Genomic DNA, 15,945 nt, shown 5'->3' with positions numbered 1-15,945 from the left:
TAACTTTTCTTTTTTAAAAATTATCTTTTAATTAACATGCTAAATCTAATGTGAAAACTATCACTGTTTCGAATACAAAGAATTTTTAAAAAATTTTTACGTATCCGATTATAGAAATAATATCTTCTTTATCGAGAGATACGTTAAAAATGGTTTACAATGTATCTTACGATTAACTTTTCTTTTTTAAAAATTATCTTTTAATTAACACGCTAAATCTGACGTGAAAACTATCACTGTTTAGAATGCAAAGAATTTTTAAAAAATTTTTACGTATCCGATTATAGAAATAATATCTTCTTTATCGAGATACGTTAAAAATGGTTTACAATGTATCTTAATTTATTAACTTTTCAAAAAGGAGGATTTAAAATGATAAAAAAAAATTAAATCTAACAATTTCTATAATTTGACAAACGTCTTAAGAGGATCGATTTAAATACGATCGAAGAACGGCAAGCAAGGTTAACGCACAATCCTTTCAAGCTCTCGCTTGATCCCGTTACTTTTTCCAATATTCACAATGTTTCTCATACCGGTTACACTCCCGACCTCGAGCGGATCAGGAAGGAATCGAGGCGCGAAAGAAAATTTTCTCCCGCGCGCAAACGTCCCTCGGAACTTTCACGCCGCGCCACCATCTCTAAAACCAGTTGATTCTCAATCAACCTATGATTTTCAATGTTAAATCACGATATAATATTGTTTTCTCTTTATATCAAATTATTTGTAATTCGTTTAGTTTAAACAAGGAAGGAAAAAGATATTATTCTTTCCTTAAATTAATCAGAAGAATTATTTTCAATTATTTTTAGTTATACAAAAATATATACTCTTTATCCTTATATATATATTTGAGAGGAGGATTTTTTAAATTATTCTCTCTGTTCGAATTAATACAAGTATAATCTTAAAACTTCTTAATGAAAATATATACTAACACGAACTAAGTACTAATACGATTAATTTCTATCATATGCCTGTGTAGATAAAAAAAAAATCTTTCCTCTCTTTTCACCTTCCTCTCTCTCTGTGCTTGTCCCCTTATAACCAAGATTCTCTCCGTCCAGAGCTTCCCTTTGTGTGTAACGGTGAATCACGAAAGGACCAGATCGCCGGTGAAAGAAGAAGAAGGAGAAGAAGAAGAAGGAGAGGAAGAAAGAGAAGATGATGATGGTGGCGGGCCGAGGAGAGGCGTGGGAACAAAGGAAGGCGGCCAGGACGAAATGAGCAGAGGACCAAGAGGGAGCCACCTCTCGGCCTTCCTCCTCCCCTTCGACGTCTCATCTCGTCATCCCTCTCTTCTCCCCGCCCCCTAGAACGCCTCGATATATATATATATATATATACACACACACTGTTCTTTTTCTTCTCCTCCGCCGTAGAATCTTTCGCCGCGCTTGGCTCGAAAGTGGAAAAAGAAATTGTGGGGAGGAGGAGGAGGAAGTTTGTAGAAAGTAGAGTCGTTACGTTAGGATTAATCGAATTAATCGTTATATAATTTTCTTTCTCGACGTAAGATATAACATTATCGAATAATTTTTATTCTAACAGTTGAAAACGAAGCTTAAATGATCTTTCCTTTTTTAATTCTCCTTTGAATTACTATTCTTTTTTTTAGATTATTTGTGTTGAAACGAAGAAAAGAAAATTAATATAATATAATAAATCTTTACACAAAGCAAATTTATATTCTCTTACGTAATGATGACTCGATCCATTTTCTATTTAATATTATAATTCTAATTTCCACTGCAAGAAAAGAAGATGAAGGATCGAAAAACGTTATCACTATCGATGCCCAAAAGGACGAAAAAAAAAAAAATAAAAAATCAAGAGAGAGAGATGATAACAAAATCGAATCTTCCAATCAGTGTACCACTCTCACGGTTTAATTGGCTTCGATTCGAGGAGGAGAGGGATCCATGGGTTCTTTCATCTTTCAAAGAGAAACCAGATGGTGGAATAGTGGAGAAAGAGGGAGTAGTGACCTTTGGTAGTCTAGAAAGGGGAGGCAACGTAACGAGAAATTGACATCGAGAATCGTCGAGGTCAGCCAACGAAGCGGTAGTCCATCCTCTGCATCCTCGTTAATCCACGTTCTTTAACGCTTTATTAACACGGTGTGTGTGTGTGTGTGTTTTTAATTTTTTTTCTTCTCCTTTTTTTTTTTTTTTTTTTCATCAATCATTTCGATCGAACAGGTGTTTCGAAGTGGTAAAATTGTGTAACAGGTGGAGAGCTTGGACGATGCTTAGAGGTATCGTGATCGAAGCATTTCAATTATTTCAAAGGTGATTATTATCTAGAAATAGTATATTAATAATATTAATTTCAAAAAAATTTTCTAATCCGTTAAATTATTGATTATTATTAATCAAGGATTGATTTTTCAAAAATTTTAAAAAATAAGAAAGGAAAAGAAGAAGATGTAAAAATTTTAATTTTTTTTTTCAAATAAATGTCGTTTAATCGAGAATGTAAAATTAAGGTTAAATGTATATTTTCTTGGCGCGTAATAAGATATAGGAGATCTTGGAATGGGTTTAACAGCTTCCGAGCTGTTGTCCGCTTTCCGTCTGTACCTGTTTCTACCTCACCCGGTGAAAGAAACGATACCTGGAAGGTTGGAGGTTTCCCCTCCATCGTGGATGCTCTACGACAGATGCGAGATGTGCTTGCGTTGCACCTTCTTGCGTGCGCCTCTGTGACTGGCTGTCGGGCACAGATCGCTTCTCTTCGCCGGAAATCTATCCTCACTTTACTTCCAACGATCGAACGAATTCGAAGTTAATCGTAATCCGGGGATTTGTATCCGTTTAGGAGTTGTAAATTTTTTGGTTAATGTTTATAAGCTTAATAACTTTTAATTATTTATGTAAATTATTGATTTTGGATTATTAGAATGGATTATTAAATATTGAGAATTATATATATATATATCTTTAATGCATCTGATAAATATCCATAATGTGGAATACAATGCATCAATTACAATGTTAATTTTAATCCCAATAAAGTTTCTATAATTATAAGAAAAAAAAGGATATAAAATGAAAAATACTTTGATGCTGCTTGACTTTTTATTACCGTAAATCACAATCGTATGATGAGTTTATGACACTGTAATTATAATGACCGTGACTATACACGACTAATGAGCATACATATGAGCGTTTCCTTGATGAATGTAATTTTCATTTGTTATGTAGTTGCTTGCCAGTAGGGACGTTGTATTAATGAATTTCTTCAGAATTTCAGATCAATTTTTTTTTTGTTCATTCTCTTAATTAAGTTTTCACCAGATTAAAATTCTCGGTATATATTCTTTCCACAATTTATCACGTTGTATTCATATTTTCATAAAATATAAAGCGAACGAATAATATTAAATTATATAAGAGAAAGAAATATCCTCCTGTACGCGATAACCTTTTTTCCTGTATACAACGATTTGTCGGAAGAAGTTAAAATCGCTCTCGTCGATTGATCGACGACAACGATTAACGACGGACAACTGTATTCGTAATGTTCACAGAAGTAGTTTATATATTATGTACAAACAAGAGATTATCGCTACAGTGTTTAAGTAACGGCATTCCTTTTGAGCCCACGAACGAGAGAATCATCCATATAATAATCCCGTACGATAAATCACTAGCAAAAGTTGGATAACTTGCACCGAACGGTTTAAGTGTTCGCTACTTAACCCCACCACTTGACGCACACCGCGAAACGAACGATACGTTTAATTTTCTTTCTCTTTCACCCACCATCCTTTTCTACGTTTAAAATACTAACCTGCTCGAGAATCATCTCTACCACTAGGAGCAACTCCCTCTCCCTTCCCTTTCCTCCTTCCCCCTCCCTGATGGATTCAGTGAAGGGAATAATGTCACACCGAAACAATACGACATAAATTTCTTCAAACGAGCTTTGCTTCTCGATCTTTCTTCGTCTCTTAACTTAACTATCACACTCTACACTGTTCGTTATCGACAAAGACGAAATGAAATATATAAAATTTCATGCCTTCGACGGTTACGTATATACTATATTTCTAACCTGTCTCGAACGAACAAATAGCGTTGTAAACAGGCAATTTGAAACGTCTAGTCGAGCCATGTAGAAGGAAAAAACGAATTCTACTTCTATTCTATAAGTGTTTCAGTTTGAGTTCCGTTGATCTAACTTTTACCGTATATTCTTAAAACTATTTCGGTGATAATCGTGCGAGTATTAATGGCCATAAATTTCGCGGCGAGAAAATATACAGAAGGCGGGCGAACAAGTCCGTTTTATTTTCCTGTCCAATCTGCTTTCGTCGTGAACGTTTCCCGCGCGCGGCGAGAGAGCAGCCACTTCGGTTCGCGTCATCTGTCTGCGCATGCGCGTAATGACGCGTAAACACGTGTGCACTCATCGACGGACCGGCACGTTGATGGAATAATGACGGTTCGGGCACGTGTCACTCGGCCGCGTTTACGTTTCTTATTCGTGCCACCTCATTTTTCCTCCATCCTTTTCATTTTATCATCGACCAGAGGGATGTTTTAGCTCTCGAGCAACGTTTTCCTTTAGCTTTGACGTTTTCTTTACGTTTCCCTGGCTAGAGAGGAGGAGAGAGTAAAGTGGAAATTGTGGAATCGTGGAGGGGAGAGATGAGTATCTTATGCCATGTCCACATAAACCAGAGTCAATGTTTGCGGACGGTTCTATGTATAGTGTAGTTGATGGAACATCTCGTGAGCTGTTACACATACAGCAGGACTTCTAAAACATAGACTTGCTTTTCGCGTTGAGAGAGAAACGCATCGTATCAAACTTTGGATTTCAAGGAAAACACATGAGATAATACGCGTATATTTATGCGTATATCGATCCATCAAGCGTTTCAATAAATTTTAAAAGAGAATAAAAAAAAAATAAAATAAAATTATTTCATTTTATATTTTTACAGTAAAGAAATTATTTCTGAATATAAAAATGTGAAATGCGATGTAATTTATTTATCGTTAAAAAACGGGGGGGAAAAAAAAGATTATTTCCGACTAAACTCGATTCTGATGATTTAAGATACAACTTTAGAAACGAACCAAAGTTTCTTCATGACAGTAATCACGTCGATATACCAACATTTTACATCGAAAAAATTACGTAGTAAATTACGCTAAATTATACAGTTTATTAGAATTTTGTTGCCACACGCGTAATTTTCCTGTCGGTTCGATCGTTATATCGCAAATTCATCATACCACTTGTAACTTATACACGTTCATTCATCCATTCGATTAAAACACTTTTATCTATCCCACAGTCCGTTGACCCGCGTGGTCAAACAGGTTTGGAAAAAAAGAAAAATCGCAACCCTCGAAAAGTCGGCAAACAAAGTATCGTCGTTTAAAGCTAATAACAATTTATTCGTAATTTCCGGAGTTGGTTCATCTACCATCGAACGATCGAAGGGGGAGAATACCGAGAGTCGTTTAAACAAATACATAGCGTATGCGCTATTTTTAACTTCGATTATTCTCAACTTTCCAATTCTTCGCTTCGACGAAAAATTGCCCAATTTTCTTCGAACTTTTTTCTCCTCCTTTTTCAAAAATGTGATATATTCGTGACTAACTGCAACAAAGTGAAAATATTTCAAGTGTCATTCACAAAATGAAGGGTCGTTAAGGTCGTTTAAAAGTAATTTGTCATTCTTGCTTATCTCTGGAATATTTCTGCTCATTTTTCAAACGTGGAAATATCTGTGGAAAATTGTATAATATAGCAATTAATCCACACGTGGAATAATAATATTTTAAGCATAAGTTTCACAAATATACTTTATCGTTGGAAAAAATAAAGTAATTTTTATCTAGGGGAAAAAGGATTTTTCCACTAGATCAGATCCCTAGAAAATTTATATAGATACACGTCTCGTCGTTATTCATGCGTTCGTTGGTCTCGACGAGATCATCTCTCGTCAAACGAACCGAAAACGTTGTTCAGCCGCGAAGAGGTTTAATTATAGGTCAACGAGGCGAGTACCATTTCCCTCCTTTTTCGTTCGAGCAGAACCGTTCTCGAAAAGGTTAATCGTCTCGCTTTCTTAATGACACTGTTTACCTAAGTAGTTAAACATTCTTTGCTCGTTAACGGATTTTCTACCTTCACCTGTCTTATCCAATATTCCCATGTATTTCACGATCTCTTTTTTTTTTTTTTTTTTTTATCTAATATAATCCATCGAATTGAAGAAACAATAAATAGAAACTCGAATTCTATTCTTCCAATAATTTAAAGTAATTTAATTATCCGAATATTCAAAATTAAATCTCTCGTTTCATGAAGATAATTTTGCAATATTTTAAACATTTAACTTTCTCGCACAATTTTTATTCTTTTTATTTTTTTTTTTTTCTAATTTTGTTGCCTTGGAGAAAATTTAAAAAGAACAAAAAAAAAAAAGAAAATTTCTTAAAACAATTTCGCACGGTTCTCAAATCCGTTCAAATCCATCAGTTAAAATTATCACGGGCTCGGATCTCGAAGGGCAGTTTTTTGCCCCGTTTTCCACTTCCATATTTTGCCGAGTTGGCTTAATGCGTTTCGCGTGAATCAGCTGATTTTTCGAAGCGTTTGAAAATTGGTCAAACACGGTTCCTTATATCTGTCTCCAAACTTTTTTAATATTTTTTTAATATTTTATTTTCTCCCAATTTTATTCTTGTGACCATTTAAACATTCTTATTCAATACAATCTCGAAAAATTTTATTTCTAAAGATAAGAATTCAAAAAGTAAAATTTTACAAGCTCAATTGGATCCAGAAGAATTGTTTTAAGAAATTTTCTTTTTTTTCTTTAATATTTTATTTCCTCCCAATTTTATTCTTGTTACCATTTAAACATTCTCATTCAATACAATCTCGAAAAATTTTATTTCTAAAGATAAGAATTCAAAAAGTAAAATTTTACAAGCTCAATTGGATCCAAAAGAATTATTTTAAGAAATTTTCTTTTTTTTCTTTAATATTTTATTTCCTCCCAATTTTATTCTTGTTACCATTTAAACATTCTCATTCAATACAATTTCGAAAACTTTTATTTCTAAAGATAAGAATTCAAAAAGTAAAATTTTACAAGCTCAATTGGATCCAGAAGAATTGTTTTAAGAAATTTTCTTTTTATTCTTTAATATTTTATTTCCTCCCAATTTTATTCTTGTTACCATTTAAACATTCTCATTCAATACAATCTCGAAAAATTTTATTTCTAAAGATAAGAATTCAAAAAGTAAAATTTTACAAGCTCAATTGGATCCAGAAGAATTGTTTAAGAAATTTTCTTTTTTTTCTTTAATATTTTATTTCCTCCCAATTTTATTCTTGTTACCATTTAAACATTCTCATTCAATACAATCTCGAAAAATTTTATTTCTAAAGATAAGAATTCAAAAAGTAAAATTTTACAAGCTCAATTGGATCCAGAAGAATTGTTTTAAGAAATTTTCTTTTTTTTCTTTAATATTTTATTTCCTCCCAATTTTATTCTTGTTACCATTTAAACATTCTCATTCAATACAATCTCGAAAAATTTTATTTCTAAAAATAAGAATTCAAAAAGTAAAATTTTACAAACTCAATTGAATCCAGAAGAATTGTTTTAAGAAATTTTCTTTTTTTTCTTTAATATTTTATTTCCTCCCAATTTTATTCTTGTTACCATTTAAACATTCTCATTCAATACAATCTCGAAAAATTTTATTTCTAAAGATAAGAATTCAAAAAGTAAAATTTTACAAGCTCATTTGGATCCAGAAGAATTGTTTTAAGAAATTTTCTTTTTATTCTTTAATATTTTATTTCCTCCCAATTTTATTCTTGTTACCATTTAAACATTCTCATTCAATACAATCTCGAAAAATTTTATTTCTAAAGATAAGAATTCAAAAAGTAAAATTTTACAAGCTCAATTGGATCCAGAAGAATTGTTTTAAGAAATTTTCTTTTTTTTCTTTAATATTTTATTTCCTCCCAATTTTATTCTTGTTACCATTTAAACATTCTCATTCAATACAATCTCGAAAAATTTTATTTCTAAAGATAAGAATTCAAAAAGTAAAATTTTACAAGCTCAATTGGATCCAGAAGAATTGTTTTAAGAAATTTTCTTTTTTTTCTTTAATATTTTATTTCCTCCCAATTTTATTCTTGTTACCATTTAAACATTCTCATTCAATACAATCTCGAAAAATTTTATTTCTAAAGATAAGAATTCAAAAAGTAAAATTTTACAAGCTCAATTGGATCCAGAAGAATTGTTTTAAGAAATTTTCTTTTTTTTCTTTAATATTTTATTTCCTCCCAATTTTATTCTTGTTACCATTTAAACATTCTCATTCAATACAATCTCGAAAAATTTTATTTCTAAAGATAAGAATTCAAAAAGTAAAATTTTACAAGCTCATTGGATCCAAAGAATTTTTAAGAAATTTTCTTTTTTTCTTTAATATTTTATTTCCTCCCAATTTTATTCTTGTTACCATTTAAACATTCTCATTCAATACAATTCGAAAAATTTTATTTCTAAAGATAAGAATTCAAAAAGTAAAATTTTACAAGCTCAATTGGATCCAGAAGAATGTTTTAAGAAATTTTCTTTTTTTTCTTTAATATTTTATTTCCTCCCAATTTTATTCTTGTTACCATTTAAACATTCTCATTCAATACAATCTCGAAAAATTTTATTTCTAAAGATAAGAATTCAAAAAGTAAAATTTTACAAGCTCAATTGGATCCAAAGAATTGTTTTAAGAAATTTTCTTTTTTTTCTTTAATATTTTATTTCCTCCCAATTTTATTCTTGTTACCATTTAAACATTCTCATTCAATACAATCTCGAAAAATTTTATTTCTAAAGATAAGAATTCAAAAAGTAAAATTTTACAAGCTCAATTGGATCCAGAAGAATTGTTTTAAGAAATTTCTTTTTTTCTTAATATTTTATTTCCTCCCAATTTTATTCTTGTTACCATTTAAACATTCTCATTCAATACAATCTCGAAAAATTTTATTTCTAAAGATAAGAATTCAAAAAGTAAAATTTTACAAGCTCAATTGGATCCAAAAGAATTATTTTAAGAAATTTTCTTTTTTTTCTTTAATATTTTATTTCCTCCCAATTTTATTCTTGTTACCATTTAAACATTCTCATTCAATACAATTCGAAAAATTTTATTTCTAAAGATAAGAATTCAAAAAGTAAAATTTTACAAGCTCAATTGGATCCAGAAGAATTGTTTTAAGAAATTTTCTTTTTTTTCTTTAATATTTTATTTCCTCCCAATTTTATTCTTGTTACCATTTAAACATTCTCATTCAATACAATCTCGAAAAATTTTATTTCTAAAGATAAGAATTCAAAAAGTAAAATTTTACAAGCTCAATTGGATCCAAAAGAATTATTTTAAGAAATTTTCTTTTTTTTCTTTAATATTTTATTTCCTCCCAATTTTATTCTTGTTACCATTTAAACATTCTCATTCAATACAATTCGAAAAATTTTATTTCTAAAGATAAGAATTCAAAAAGTAAAATTTTACAAGCTCAATTGGATCCAGAAGAATTGTTTTAAGAAATTTTCTTTTTTTCTTTAATATTTTATTTCCTCCCAATTTATTCTTGTTACCATTTAAACATTCTCATTCAATACAATCTCGAAAAATTTTATTTCTAAAGATAAGAATTCAAAAAGTAAAATTTTACAAGCTCAATTGGATCCAGAAGAATTGTTTTAAGAAATTTTCTTTTTTTTCTTTAATATTTTATTTCCTCCCAATTTTATTCTTGTTACCATTTAAATATTCTTATTCTCATTCAATACAATCTCGAAAAATTTTATTTCTAAAGATAAGAATTCAAAAAGTAAAATTTTACAAGCTCAATTGGATCCAGAAGAATTGTTTTAAGAAATTTTCTTTTTTTCTTTAATATTTTATTTCCTCCCAATTTTATTCTTGTTACCATTTAAACATTCTCATTCAATACAATCTCGAAAAATTTTATTTCTAAAATAAGAATTCAAAAAGTAAAATTTACAAACTCAATTGAATCAGAAGAATTGTTTTAAGAAATTTTCTTTTTTTTCTTTAATATTTTATTTCCTCCCAATTTTATTCTTGTTACCATTTAAACATTCTTATTCAATACAATCTCGAAAAATTTTATTTCTAAAGATAAGAATTCAAAAAGTAAAATTTTACAAGCTCATTTGGATCCAGAAGAATTGTTTTAAGAAATTTCTTTTTATTCTTTAATATTTTATTTCCTCCCAATTTTATTCTTGTTACCATTTAAACATTCTCATTCAATACAATCTCGAAAAATTTTATTTCTAAAGATAAGAATTCAAAAAGTAAAATTTTACAAGCTCAATTGGATCCAGAAGAATTGTTTTAAGAAATTTTCTTTTTTTCTTTAATATTTTATTTCCTCCCAATTTTATTCTTGTTACCATTTAAACATTCTCATTCAATACAATCTCGAAAAATTTTATTTCTAAAGATAAGAATTCAAAAAGTAAAATTTTACAAGCTCAATTGGATCCAGAAGAATTGTTTTAAGAAATTTTCTTTTTTTTCTTTAATATTTATTTCCTCCCAATTTTATTCTTGTTACCATTTAAACATTCTCATTCAATACAATCTCGAAAAATTTTATTTCTAAAAATAAGAATTCAAGAAGTAAAATTTTACAAACTCAATTGAATCCAGAAGAATTGTTTTAAGAAATTTTCTTTTTTTCTTTAATATTTTATTTCCTCCCAATTTTATCTTGTTACCATTTAAACATTCTCATTCAATACAATCTCGAAAAATTTATTTCTAAAGATAAGAATTCAAAAAGTAAAATTTTACAAGCTCATTTGGATCCAGAAGAATTGTTTTAAGAAATTTTCTTTTTATTCTTTAATATTTTATTTCCTCCCAATTTTATTCTTGTTACCATTTAAACATTCTCATTCAATACAATCTCGAAAAATTTTATTTCTAAAGATAAGAATTCAAAAAGTAAAATTTTACAAGCTCAATTGGATCCAGAAGAATTGTTTTAAGAAATTTTCTTTTTTTTCTTTAATATTTTATTTCCTCCCAATTTTATTCTTGTTACCATTTAAACATTCTCATTCAATACAATCTCGAAAAATTTTATTTCTAAAGATAAGAATTCAAAAAGTAAAATTTTACAAGCTCAATTGGATCCAGAAGAATTGTTTTAAGAAATTTTCTTTTTTTTCTTTAATATTTTATTTCCTCCCAATTTTATTCTTGTTACCATTTAAACATTCTCATTCAATACAATCTCGAAAAATTTTATTTCTAAAGATAAGAATTCAAAAAGTAAAATTTTACAAGCTCAATTGGATCCAGAAGAATTGTTTTAAGAAATTTTCTTTTTTTCTTTAATATTTTATTTCCTCCCAATTTTATTCTTGTTACCATTTAAACATTCTCATTCAATACAATCTCGAAAAATTTTATTTCTAAAAATAAGAATTCAAAAAGTAAAATTTTACAAACTCAATTGAATCCAGAAGAATTGTTTTAAGAAATTTTCTTTTTTTCTTTAATATTTTATTTCCTCCCAATTTTATTCTTGTTACCATTTAAACATTCTCATTCAATACAATCTCGAAAAATTTATTTCTAAAGATAAGAATTCAAAAAGTAAAATTTACAAGCTCATTTGGATCCAGAAGAATTGTTTTAAGAAATTTTCTTTTTATTCTTTAATATTTTATTTCCTCCCAATTTTATTCTTGTTACCATTTAAACATTCTCATTCAATACAATCTCGAAAAATTTTATTTCTAAAGATAAGAATTCAAAAAGTAAAATTTTACAAGCTCAATTGGATCCAGAAGAATTGTTTTAAGAAATTTTCTTTTTTTCTTTAATATTTTATTTCCTCCCAATTTTATTCTTGTTACCATTTAAACATTCTCATTCAATACAATCTCGAAAAATTTTATTTCTAAAGATAAGAATTCAAAAAGTAAAATTTTACAAGCTCAATTGGATCCAGAAGAATTGTTTTAAGAAATTTTCTTTTTTTTCTTTAATATTTTATTTCCTCCCAATTTTATTCTTGTTACCATTTAAACATTCTCATTCAATACAATCTCGAAAATTTTATTTCTAAAGATAAGAATTCAAAAAGTAAAATTTACAAGCTCAATTGGATCCAGAAGAATTGTTTTAAGAAATTTTCTTTTTTTTCTTTAATATTTTATTTCCTCCCAATTTTATTCTTGTTACCATTTAAACATTCTCATTCAATACAATCTCGAAAAATTTTATTTCTAAAGATAAGAATTCAAAAAGTAAAATTTTACAAGCTCAATTGGATCCAAAAGAATTATTTTAAGAAATTTTCTTTTTTTTCTTTAATATTTTATTTCCTCCCAATTTTATTCTTGTTACCATTTAAACATTCTCATTCAATACAATTCGAAAAATTTTATTTCTAAAGATAAGAATTCAAAAAGTAAAATTTTACAAGCTCATTGGATCCAGAAGAATTGTTTTAAGAAATTTTCTTTTTTTCTTTAATATTTTATTTCCTCCCAATTTTATTCTTGTTACCATTTAAACATTCTCATTCAATACAATCTCGAAAAATTTTATTTCTAAAGATAAGAATTCAAAAAGTAAAATTTTACAAGCTCAATTGGATCCAAAAGAATTATTTTAAGAAATTTTCTTTTTTTTCTTTAATATTTTATTTCCTCCCAATTTTATTCTTGTTACCATTTAAACATTCTCATTCAATACAATTTCGAAAAATTTTATTTCTAAAGATAAGAATTCAAAAAGTAAAATTTTACAAGCTCAATTGGATCCAGAAGAATTGTTTTAAGAAATTTTCTTTTTTTTCTTTAATATTTTATTTCCTCCCAATTTTATTCTTGTTACCATTTAAACATTCTCATTCAATACAATCTCGAAAAATTTTATTTCTAAAGATAAGAATTCAAAAAGTAAAATTTTACAAGCTCAATTGGATCCAGAAGAATTGTTTTAAGAAATTTTCTTTTTTTTCTTTAATATTTTATTTCCTCCCAATTTTATTCTTGTTACCATTTAAATATTCTTATTCTCATTCAATACAATCTCGAAAAATTTTATTTCTAAAGATAAGAATTCAAAAAGTAAAATTTTACAAGCTCAATTGGATCCAGAAGAATTGTTTTAAGAAATTTTCTTTTTTTTCTTTAATATTTTATTTCCTCCCAATTTTATTCTTGTTACCATTTAAACATTCTCATTCAATACAATCTCGAAAAATTTTATTTCTAAAAATAAGAATTCAAAAAGTAAAATTTTACAAACTCAATTGAATTCAGAAGAATTGTTTTAAGAAATTTTCTTTTTTTTCTTTAATATTTTATTTCCTCCCAATTTTATTCTTGTTACCATTTAAACATTCTTATTCAATACAATCTCGAAAAATTTTATTTCTAAAGATAAGAATTCAAAAAGTAAAATTTTACAAGCTCATTTGGATCCAGAAGAATTGTTTTAAGAAATTTTCTTTTTATTCTTTAATATTTTATTTCCTCCCAATTTTATTCTTGTTACCATTTAAACATTCTCATTCAATACAATCTCGAAAAATTTTATTTCTAAAGATAAGAATTCAAAAAGTAAAATTTTACAAGCTCAATTGGATCCAGAAGAATTGTTTTAAGAAATTTTCTTTTTTTTCTTTAATATTTTATTTCCTCCCAATTTTATTCTTGTTACCATTTAAACATTCTCATTCAATACAATCTCGAAAAATTTTATTTCTAAAGATAAGAATTCAAAAAGTAAAATTTTACAAGCTCAATTGGATCCAGAAGAATTGTTTTAAGAAATTTTCTTTTTTTTCTTTAATATTTTATTTCCTCCCAATTTTATTCTTGTTACCATTTAAACATTCTCATTCAATACAATCTCGAAAAATTTTATTTCTAAAAATAAGAATTCAAGAAGTAAAATTTTACAAACTCAATTGAATCCAGAAGAATTGTTTTAAGAAATTTTCTTTTTTTTCTTTAATATTTTATTTCCTCCCAATTTTATTCTTGTTACCATTTAAACATTCTCATTCAATACAATCTCGAAAAATTTTATTTCTAAAGATAAGAATTCAAAAAGTAAAATTTTACAAGCTCATTTGGATCCAGAAGAATTGTTTTAAGAAATTTTCTTTTTATTCTTTAATATTTTATTTCCTCCCAATTTTATTCTTGTTACCATTTAAACATTCTCATTCAATACAATCTCGAAAAATTTTATTTCTAAAGATAAGAATTCAAAAAGTAAAATTTTACAAGCTCAATTGGATCCAGAAGAATTGTTTTAAGAAATTTTCTTTTTTTTCTTTAATATTTTATTTCCTCCCAATTTTATTCTTGTTACCATTTAAACATTCTCATTCAATACAATCTCGAAAAATTTTATTTCTAAAGATAAGAATTCAAAAAGTAAAATTTTACAAGCTCAATTGGATCCAGAAGAATTAGAAATTAAAAATTATTAAAAAAAATATTATTATGGAAGGGAAAAGAAAAATTGTCCAATGCCAGGAAAAAAAAAAGAAAACGTAAATTTATGATGATTGAAATGTATTTAATAATAAAACGCTAATAAACGTAAGTTTTTGAATAAATTGTAATCGCGAAAGAGGAAAGAGAAGAGAAGAGAACATCGTCGTCGTTCGACGATAGACGATTTTTTCCCCATTTAACCTCTGGAAACATGGTATTCCATAAGGTGGCGTGGCTCTATAATAGAGAGTATAGAAATCATTAATTTTAAACATTGGAAATAGGTCGGTTATCGGAGGTGAAATCTTATTGTTCCTGTTCCTTTTTAGAGGGAAGCAACAATGAGTTACGTGGGCATGGATTTTTATCTCGTAATTTTAGCGAGCTGTTGCTAATGGCTTTTATTTTATGCTCTTTTGTACACGAATCTTTCTTTGAAACTTATATATAATCCTTTCTCTCATAGGTTATTTTAGCCTATATAATCTTTTCTCTTGGTTATTCCAGCCTTTTGATACGATGCGGGTATGTATTCCGTTTCTAAAAAGAGGATTTTTTTCTCTTTCTTTCTTTCTTTCTTTTTTTTATCGTGCCTCACACCAGATACGTTTCTCTCAAGTCGGAGATTTCATTATATTATACTGTACGTACGTGGAGTGGAGAGATGCAATAAAATGCAAATTAAGTTCCCCGATTCAATTTTTGTCTCTTGAAAATTTTACAGCGTAAAAAAACACACCTTTCCTCATCTGTTGTTATTTGTTTATAAATTTAAACGATTGTTGTTAAATTTTACGCGCAAAGTGGAAAGTTCCTTTTCTATTTTATTTTTTCTTGCATTGATTTTGAATTTTTTTTTTTAAGTAACGTAAAAAAATTTATTCTAAATTTTCGATCCTTCGAAATTAGATAAAATAGAAAAATCGTAATTTAAAATATTAACGAATCTGAAGTGAGTAAACTTAATTCGATATCTCGAAGATTTCATCCTCTTATATCGAAATTAAAAATACATTCTCTATATTTGCGGTGGCCAAGACGAATTAATCCTTCTTTATCATTCTTTAATGCACCGTTAAAAAGGGATTTTCCACTTAAGAAACGACCCAGTTAACAGATTAAAACAGTCCGTAATTACCTTTGTGTCTATCCTCTACGAGAAATAAAATTCAGAAAGAGAGGAGAAAACACTAAGAATCGATTATCCATTTGTTAGAATTTTCTTATCAGAAAATTATTTACATTATAAATTGTCCCAAAATGAGATTCAGATTCTAGGTTAAAACAATCAATAATTACCTTACACTTTGTACCTATCCTCTAGGAAAAATAAAATTTAAAAAGAGAATAGAAAACACTAA

General features: G+C 27.8%; 1 protein-coding gene across 6 annotated transcripts in view; it reads left to right on the top strand.

Moving 5' to 3' along the window:
* The window catches only part of LOC408616 (transcriptional enhancer factor TEF-1), a 181,833-nt gene that overhangs the window by 30,736 nt on the left and 135,152 nt on the right, over positions 1-15,945 (top strand). The window lies entirely within an intron of this gene.

This window comes from Apis mellifera, linkage group LG1 (genome assembly GCF_003254395.2).
Source record: "Apis mellifera strain DH4 linkage group LG1, Amel_HAv3.1, whole genome shotgun sequence".
Lineage (NCBI taxonomy): Eukaryota > Metazoa > Arthropoda > Insecta > Hymenoptera > Apidae > Apis > Apis mellifera.
Note: the sequence above shows the minus strand (reverse complement) of the source record. Positions and strands in the feature narration are given on the sequence as shown.